The sequence below is a fragment of the Engystomops pustulosus genome, chromosome 2 (assembly GCF_040894005.1).
Source record: "Engystomops pustulosus chromosome 2, aEngPut4.maternal, whole genome shotgun sequence".
In the NCBI taxonomy this organism is placed as follows: domain Eukaryota; kingdom Metazoa; phylum Chordata; class Amphibia; order Anura; family Leptodactylidae; genus Engystomops; species Engystomops pustulosus.
Window position 1 is genome coordinate 184,211,751 of NC_092412.1, and position 10,154 is coordinate 184,221,904.

The following is a 10,154-nucleotide window of genomic DNA, read 5'->3' on the forward strand; positions in this document are numbered from 1 at the left end:
TCAATGTCCAGCAATTGTATCCCATTTGATCATGAAGTCATGACGTATTCTAGCAATATACCATCACTTAATAAGATGAGCTCTGCAGCAAATCTGGTATTTGCTTTGGCAGATATGGTGCATTGTTTGGTCTCATAATTAATTTGGCACATTTTGCGCTACAATTTGAATTATTATATTTGGCTAGGTTGCTGACTCATGGCGCATGTATCCTTTGACACGACTGATAAATCTCCACTCCTCTAGGGATTAACAGATACAAAGCCTCTGATATATGGAGAGTCCCTATGGAAAGTAAGCATAATGGATAGACTGCTGGTATGTAGATCAGCAGATTCTGCAATGTTCTTATGTTTCCCTGCTTACATCACCTACTGTTCGTGGACATGTCATTTTTTTCAAGTAACCATTTAAAGTAAGTGCATTTAAATTAAGTTATGACAGTCTCACATAATGGCAGTCGTATTGGTTAAATTTTACAAAAAAAATTATTAGAGCCAATGTTAAGACAATCTGGTTCTCTAAAAGCTTCTAAATTATATAGCGGGCCATTTTGACCAATACTTTAACAACTGCACATAAAACACAATGACAGGCTAAGAAATTACTATTTCTCTGCTTAGGAGAGTCTGGCTGTGTCAATCAATTTATATCTACGACTTATTGACAGTATGCGGCACATTTACTCACCTGTCCGACGAAGTTGCCCGAAAGTACACTGTCCGACGATAATGCACTATGCTGCGATTCACTAAGATCGTGCGCCCGATATCCTGCATTTGTCCCTTCCCCGCTCAGGTCCGACGGAGTTCACCTTCTTCTTCGTGGTGCATGTAAGTGCTTGGCTTGCGTCACAATTTGAAAGTTAAATCCCGCACTCAGTCTGAATCAGGCGGCACGCCCCTTAATTTCTTTCGCATGAAAGCCAGCGCAGCTGTGACAAAATCTGATTGCATGCGACACAATGGCAGCACAAGCCCCTGTCACCTGTCACAGCCCTGCAAAACCTGAAAACGTCAGAAAATCAGACGAAAATGCGCGCACGGACCCTTAGTAAGCCCCTATATATGTACATTTGGGGGATTTAGAAAAACTTTGATGGGTCAGATGAGGGTATTTCTCAGCCAAAAAAGTAAAATATTTGTATTTGCACCATTTGATGTGAAAATGTCACAACTACATACATGTTTTCTGTGCAAAACCACTCACATTAGACCTATGAAAGTTTTGATAAATCCCCCATTCTGTACACAGTATATACATAGTATGTACATTGTATATACACTCACTCTGTGTTATTCGTGGATGTGGAGCAGAGAGACAATTTTCCAGCACTCTGGTGTAGTCAAATAATGGTTCCAAACTTTATTGTTAGAATTCCATATCCTCACAACATGTGAACATCCATAAAAGGCTTGGTTATAATAGACACGTTTTGGAAAGAATATAGACAATTCTAGCCAACATGCGTTTATCGCCATGAATTGTTATGGACATGTTTTGAAGATATGGACTGTTAACAGTATAGTTTGGAACCATTGTTGGACAACAACAGAGTGCTGGAAAATTGTTTTTCTGTTCCTCATTTGCTCCAGCTGCACCAGGAGTTATCCATACACCGGATGTAGCCACTTCGAGGGGTTGGTGAGCTGGCTAAACATATATTTTAACTGCTACACAAGGACATTCAATTTTAATTGGCATAGTACTGTCAAATATTTTGTTTAAATGCAAAAATTCCAAAAAGCCTATTTGCACATTAAAACACGGCAGTTTATATGCCCCTTCATTTGATTTGGATAACTTTTTTTTTGTCTTAAATAAGTTTGTGTGCCTGTTTGAGAAATTAGTTGTGACCCCCTTGTCAACAAGTGCCATGGAGTATGTTGGCGCTATTCATATTCTACCACTAATTTCTGAGACAACGCCTTTTAGCAGGCAATGATATGTTTTTTTTTTAATTGGGTTGAGCACAGAAAGATACATTCTGTCTTTTGAAGGATATTCTGACATTTTTAAATATTATGCTGATTTAATTGATCATTTTAAGTTGTCTCCATTAATGATAGCCAGATAATTTAACTTGCACTAGTGCTCTATGACTGCATTGTCCTACACTATTTGATTTAGCAGAAAAGATTTTATCTGCCAATCTAATGGCTCTTTCTACAAGTATTAAAGAAGATTCAGTTCTCTGCTGTCATCTGCTCAAGAATCCATCTGTACTTTGCCAAATTAAGCTTCAAAAACTTTGACCCGCAGTAAAATGTATATTTCTAAATTGACATGAAATATCTAAGTGATTAAAAATATTAAAAGGATCTGCATTAATGAACAGTATAAAAGATATCAGCTCCGGGTTAGGAGGACCTATAACTTAGCCATCATACATCATCTCATTAAGGCGCATCCCTAATTAATTTCTATGATCTCATCTGAGATTAGGAGATGTTACTTAGGGTGTAATGAGAAAGCCGTGTCTGACTTATGGTTTTCCATTAGTGTTTAAAGTTATAGATGACACTCGACCCTGTATCTTATCTATCAAACACTACAGAAAATGCCCCCTCCCATCATAGTCAATCTCATGATAGGAAACATTACAATGTATCCTTTTAAAATGATTAAGATAAGGCAAAGTGAGTGCCTGCATTCTGCACATAGCCCATCACTGATACTTAGCATATGTAATACAATAATGATAACTTATTGGATTACGTTCAGAAAAGAGCTTTAGGGATGGATTTCTAGCCAATATTACTTAATGAATATTAAAGTGTTCTATGTCCATTGTGGAGACATTTGGGAACATATCAGATGAGAGATGTGCCCTGAATTTCTGTGCAAATGATACTATGCAGAAAATGGCATGTGTGCAGAGGATGCCACATGAACAGGAGTGTGCCACATGAAAAGAGGATACAAGTTAATGAGCAACAAAGCACTCAGGTTCATGAGCAACTCAGCACACGGGTTCAATGCAATGTGATTATTATTTAATTCACAAATTGTGCAATCCACAGTAAATTATGTGACTTGTGCAGAGGATGCCATAGTGGGTGACACACAAACAGAAGATACCACACCAAGAGAGAATGACACATGACCAGAGGATGCCGCATGTCCAGAGGGCACCATAATAACAGTGGATGCAACACAAACAGAAGATGCCACACCAACAGAGTATGACACATGAACAGAGGATGCCACAATAACAGTGGATGATGCACAAACAGGAGATGCCACACGAACAGAGAATGACACATGAACAGAGGATGCCACAATAACAGTGGATGATACACAAACAGAAGATTCCACACCAACAGAGAATGACACATGACCAGAGGATGCCGCATGTAGAGGGCACCACAATAACAGTGGATGCAACACAAACAGAAGATGCCACACCAACAGAGTATGACACATGAACAGAGGATGCCACACAAACAGAGAAGGACACATGAACAGAGGATGCCACACAAACAGAGAATGACACATGAACAGAGGAAGCCACACAAATGGAGAATGACACATGAACAGAGGATGCCACAATAACAGTGGATGATGCACAAACAGGAGATGCCACACGAACAGAGAATGACACATGAACAGAAGATGCCACAATAACAGTGGATGATACACAAACAGAAGATTCCACACCAACAGAGAATGACACATGAACTGAGGATGTGTCACAGATGCTCCTGTGACCAATGTCCCGTGTCGCAGGCACACCCATGTCTCTCTCTGTGCCCCCTCATGTCCATGGCTGGCTGGCTTACCTGTCCATGTTCTTGCTCTTCCCCATGCTGTCCTGCAGGCATCCCGTCTCCTAGGGCGCACGTGCCGGCTGTCTGAATGTTAAAGGGCCAGCGCACCACTGATTGGTGCTGGCCATCACTTCATTTTAGAAATAGCCAGCCCCTTCCTATACGCCCCACCGAATCTTTGTGCCTTGTGCCGCCCCTCTGTAACTCGTCTTGGCCGCCACCGCAAGCAAAGTCACACCTGTTGAGCAACCTGTTGGTACCCACTGCAAGTCCAACCCGTTTTTCGGCAGGCTCTGGTGAAAACCGGGGGCCACTTAGACTCCGCTTTGGTGTCGGCTTACATCATTGCTCGCGGTGGTTCACTGGGTCCACTACCCCTGATCTTGACAGGATTATACACAAATAGAGAATGACACATGAACAGAGGATGCCACAGAAACAGAGAATGAAACATGACTAGCATATATGATACATTAACAGAGGATGAAACGTGCAGAAGATGAGACATGAACAGAGAATGACACATGAACAGAGAATGACACATGAACAGAGGATGGATAACACATAAACAGAGGATGCCACAAAAACAGAGAATGACACATGAACATAGAATGACACACAAATAGAGAATGAAATATGAACAGAGGATGACACATGTCCAGAGGATGATACAACACATGAATAGCATATATGATATATGAACAGAGAATGACACGTGCAGAGAATGACACATGAATTGATGCCACATGAGCAGAGGATGATACATGAACAGAGGATGACACATGAATTGAGGATATCTCATGTGCAGGGCATGATACATGAATAGAGGATGACAGGCACAGAAGATGACACATTTCCAAAGGATGACACATGAATAACATGAGCAGAGATGAAATATGAACAGAGAGTGGCAGGTGCAGAAGATGTCACATGAGCAGAGGGTGCTTCATGAATAGAGGTTGCCAGATGCGCAGGGGAGGGTACATGTACAGGGGATGACATGGGTAGTAAGGATGTTTATAGAATTTCAGTACAAAGGTGCAGAAGATAACGTGAGTAGAAGATGTGCAGAGTACATTACACATATAGTGTATTAGTGTTGGATGACCCTTTTTCAGAGGCTGACAGCTGTACAGTGGACAAGGAATGTGCATTAGATGATACATGCACATTAGATGACATAGACAAATGTACTATAGGTGTAAGTGTGATACATTTAGGAATATTATTTTTAGAGAAATTGAAGAGATATATTAGTACCAGACTGCCATAGATAGTGTTCCCCCCTAGAGACCCGAGAAGAGCACTTCTAATGAAAGTGAGGTTGCCTTGACTTGACTTAATTTATTTTATTAATATTGGATTTGTTTGAAATACTTCCTATTATTATTACTTTCAATTTCTTTTAATTTTATTATATCTATAAATTAAAAAGGATCCCAAAGGGATTTTAAGTTATTTTTTTTATTACATTTCTAGGAGGAATTACAAAGCAACAGCTTAAAACACAGTAATAAGAAAAGATCCAGAATATTATATATTATGATGAATTTACATCTTTACTAGAAAAGACTGACCTAGAATGATGATTGGTCACCTATTAATGACTTAAGGTTATTAGGGAGATGGGAAAGTATGTCATGCCAATGACTTTACTACTAAGTTCCGTCTGAAATTTTCATTCATTGTTTTAATGGTCAATGGTGATCTATTGATTTTGTGGATATACTTACACAGAACATACTGATCAATATATACAGAAAAGTAATTGATTTTTTGGATTTCAGTCTGTCTTTTCTTTAGTAACTGCTCATCAATAATTGACAAATTAGATGGAACACTTCTGTCCTGATCCTACTAGAAATACTTTCGGCCACTTGTTCCACATGTCTTAGATTCAGACATATGGCAGGTACATTATATCAGGAAACGTAATAGTACAGACCAGGTTTTTAGTCTCCCAGTGGTTGTGCTAACTTCTCACTAAATAAAACATTTATAAACAAAAAGTGAATCAGAATCAATCAGAATCAGTATCAGTCAATGGCAGACATCAGGGGCAGTAAACATAAGATCCTTTAACTATCTGTATGATCATATAGAGTTTAGGAGGAATAATTAATGTAACCTTTACTTGTTCAACATTAGGTGACTACAATGTTATTGTTGTCAAAAAGTTATTTCACAACTATGGCCAGTCCTGGTAATGTAATACTGACATTTCACAATTGCCATTTTACAATTGAAACACACTATAGTGTTCTGCTTCCTAGCTATAAAGTCTAACTAGGGTGCCATAAGATAGAAGCTATTTTTTAAAGTGGTCACCAAAATATATCTTCTTTAATGGTCAAAACATATGGTACATGGAAGGATTTCTTGTTCATGAAAATCTGTTCATAAAAATATATTGGAAAATAAATTTGTGAGAAACTATACTATGCACTATCTAACTTCTTGGCATACCTGCGATCCTCTACACATCTGATCTCCCCACTCTTTTACAGTAGACAAAAAAAATCACAAATTATTAATAATCGTACACTTCAATTAGTGTTTTAATATCCCAGTCTTCAAAATAGTGTTTACTTCTTTTTTTGTAACTTCATTTTTGTTCAGTAAACCATTTGTTCACTATGGTACATTTAGCATTTGATAATGCTTATTAGGCTTCTTTATATTTATTATTCATAAGAGCAGGTTTACATTTTCAGAATTTAAACTGCATCTTTTTCTTGTGACTCAGGCTCTGAAAATTACAAATTTGAAATTATGATGCATGGTTCATTACTTTTTAACATCATTCTTCTTATGAGGCTATGTAGGGAGCTATGGAAGTTCTTCATCGTCATAAATACATGTAGAGGGCTGGTGGGTACTTGGAGGATATTTAGTACCAAAATTGCTTCTGGTATAATTTGTGCAAAATAAAACACAACTGTGTAAAATGCTTTGCCATACACTTATTAAATCTTTTAGACAGTCTTAAGACTCATTTTATGACTTTTTGGTAAAGGGCATGGCTCCATGTAAAGAGATGTAACATTATAGAAAAGAGGCATGCCTAGTTTGCAGCATGTGCCCAATGATATACCAATGTACCCAAATTGTGGTGCATTTTTTGAGCATAGACTACAAAGGAATTATTGTGAGAATAAACAATCTTAAACTTAGCTGGATTCACCACTTACAGATAATAGACAAATTTGGCGCCGTTTAAGTCTGTCTGTCTAACATTCAACTTTTAGACACTATTAAGACAGTTTAAAGGAAACCTACCACTTGAAGTGGCAGGTTTCAGACGGAAATACTGAGCACCAGCTCAGGGTGAGCTGGTGCCGGAGCTTATTTTTGTTAGTGTTTTAAATTGCTGTATTGCGGTTTAAAACACTTTTTAAACTTTATAGCCGGCGCAGGTAGGTAAGCGCCGAGCCTGTATCTCCCTGCGCCGGCTATAAAGTTTAAAAAGTGTTTTAAACCGCAATACAGCAATTTAAAACACTAACAAAAATAAGCTCCGGCACCAGCTCACCCTGAGCTGGTGCCCGGTATTTCCATCTGAAACCTGCCACTTCAAGTGGTAGGTTTCCTTTAAGAGTAAACAAAATTGTCATCACATTGAGGAACATACATAATTTGTGACTTTTCATTCATCTGTTTTTGTTGTCTCATTGGTTTCTGTTCTTTCTAATTGTGTCACCAAGGAAATGTAAGGGTATAAGTTTTGTAACAAATTTTTATAAAACTCAGCTAAATTTTGTGCAATTTTAATGAAAAGGTGCAGCTACTGTAACACACTACAGTGGTTTAATGGTAGCAAGAAGACAATAAATCATAAATAATGTCAAAATTGATATACAAAAATATATTTTATTAATAACTAATCAGAAACAAATAATGCAAAGAAATGTTTTTTTTTGTTTTTTTATGGTAATCTTTTTTTCATGAAGGTTGTATATATTCACTTGGGATATAACAGAAGAAATGTATTGTACATACAGATGTGTGTGGTCCCTTATAGGACTAGTTCAGAGATTTTTTCAGATTTTAAGCTTCTTTTAATTTGCTTCTATCACCCCAGGCTATCATTTCATGTAGCAACAGATGGGTCAAAAATGCCTTATGAAGGGGGCCAAAAGTACAAACGAACTGAATGAATGAGTTGCCCTCAAATGTAATGTGAATTTTAAAGGAGTTCAGTTCCTTTAAAAAAGAAAGATGAAATAAAATGCCTTGATATGAATATTACAACATTGAGAATATATGTGTTTTTTACTTTCCATCAATTAAGAATTCAACATACTTGTATAACATTCTTGAATGATTTATTTTATCATTTAATAGAAGCCAGGATCATGTTGGATGTAAGCTGTCTAAATGTAAATTACTTAACAGATCACATTTTCAACATTGATTTCTCTAGTTAAAAAGAATTAAAAAATGTTAATTCCAAATAAAAAGTAACTTGGAGAACTTCCTCAAAATGATTTAAATCACACAAAAGTGTAAAGTTGTTGTTTCAGGAACATCTATCCCATATCCAAAGGTTAGGGGAAAATGGAACTGATGTCCTGCACATTAGAATGGATGTTGTGTGAATTAGGGGCCATGCATATTCAATGCCTTCAATCTGGCGTCTATTGGGCTGCAAATTATTGGAAAATAATGGAGAGATATAAAATTATAATTTTCTTGCTTTCATTTTGTTTCAACTTTTTGAATCTAAAATGTTCCAATCAAGTTTTTGATACTTCATAGAATTGTTGTAAACATTGAACTACTGACTTAGATCAACAGTTTAGGGTTGGATAATACAAATGTATATAGGTACCACTCAATCGATATAATCTACAACATCCCACATTACTTTACTATGTGCCAACAGTGCCAAGAGGAATGTTAGTTCAGAGCACAGAGGACTGCAATGGGTGCATTTAGATTATTACGGCCATAAACCATCCTTATGATTGAAACCTCAATGGAGCATCTCTTTGAAAGGTTTGTGAGGTCAAAAGTCAGGCCGTGACTCCTGCTTACTTGCTGTTACTTTTATTCTGTTCTTATTATCTTTCTACATTTCTCTAGTTTGTCCTTTAAGTTGTCTTGTGCTTTCTAATCTTTCTTTAGTGATCCACCCAGTTTCTTAAACACTTAAGGCCTACTCATACACAGTTTATATGGAAGTGTTTGTAATGGGAAGCAAGGATAAATTAAATTGTGACCTATACATCCATTACATCCCATACATCCCATACCACATTATAAACTCTATTCTTTATCTGTAGACTCTCTGTCTCCTACTAAAGCTAGAAATCTGCCAACTCTTGGATTTGTAACAACACTTCTTCCACTTTTACTATTGAGAACAGCTAGTAATCTGTCATGGACTCACTTGGGTGCTATGGTCCTGCATAGAATTTCTGGCAGATATTCTAGACTTGACTGAGCTCATAATTGTGTTCGACTACTGTCATATTATCTAGTCAGCTGAACACTAGTTGTGAGTTAGACTTCCATGCAGCACATCTACCTTCATAACTGAACTGTCCTGCCTTGCAGATGTTTCTCTGAAGGCCACGTTGAGACCTTAATCTATAGACTATCTACCAAGCTATAGACTCAGCAGTCTTTGCCTCCTTGTTTCTAGATGTATGTATCCAAGATATGCATTCCTACACTCCTCCGACCATTTAGGCTCTGTATTAAAACATTTCCATTTTAATATATACAGATTTAAAGTAAGAAGACAAAACAAGACAAAATCTACAAACAAACTAGGAACCCCGCAATGATCCGTGCACATCACTAATAATAATAATGATGGTTATGAAAAACTATGCCAACTATAAACATATTCTGCAATGCCATCCTTTGCCAGCACTGCATGATGAGCCCTACCTGAATTATAAAGACAGATGCCAATTCCACAGCAGCGGGTACTTGTGTCGCTCACTTCACATCACATACAGAAATCTGCAGCAAGGAGGGAGGGTGCAGGTTCAGTGCTGTGGATATATATATGTGTGTGTATCAGGATGCTGCAAGCTGACTGCATCAGTATACGCTCCTCCTCTCTCTCCTTCTCTCACTCTCTCTCTCTTATTCTCTCCCTCCCTTTTTCCTCAGTCTCTCTCTAACTCCCTCCCTTTCCCTCCAGAGTCCTCCCTGAGAGGGCAGGAGCGCAGACACATTGGCAGATGCTCAGACTGTGCCAGCTTTCCTTGCACTGGTATATTATACTGTAGATAAGTGTAGGCTCTCTCCTGTGGTGTCATCATATAACATGGATTAACATATGCTCTGGGATATGTGCATTACATTAGGCTACAGTAAGGTGATTCTCATTGCAGTCATCAAATGCAGTAGAGTTTATCAAGTGTAGGA

General features: G+C 37.8%; 1 protein-coding gene across 1 annotated transcript in view; it reads right to left on the reverse strand.

The window, feature by feature from the left end:
• CNTN2 (contactin 2) overlaps positions 1 to 9,845 on the reverse strand; it is a 52,768-nt gene extending 42,923 nt beyond the window's left edge. Inside the window, exon 1 of the mRNA XM_072137532.1 lies at positions 9,669 to 9,845. The gene's annotated coding sequence lies outside the window, so the exon portion shown is untranslated. The remainder of the gene's footprint in view (positions 1 to 9,668) is intronic.
• Between the last annotated feature and the right edge of the window lie 309 nt (positions 9,846 to 10,154).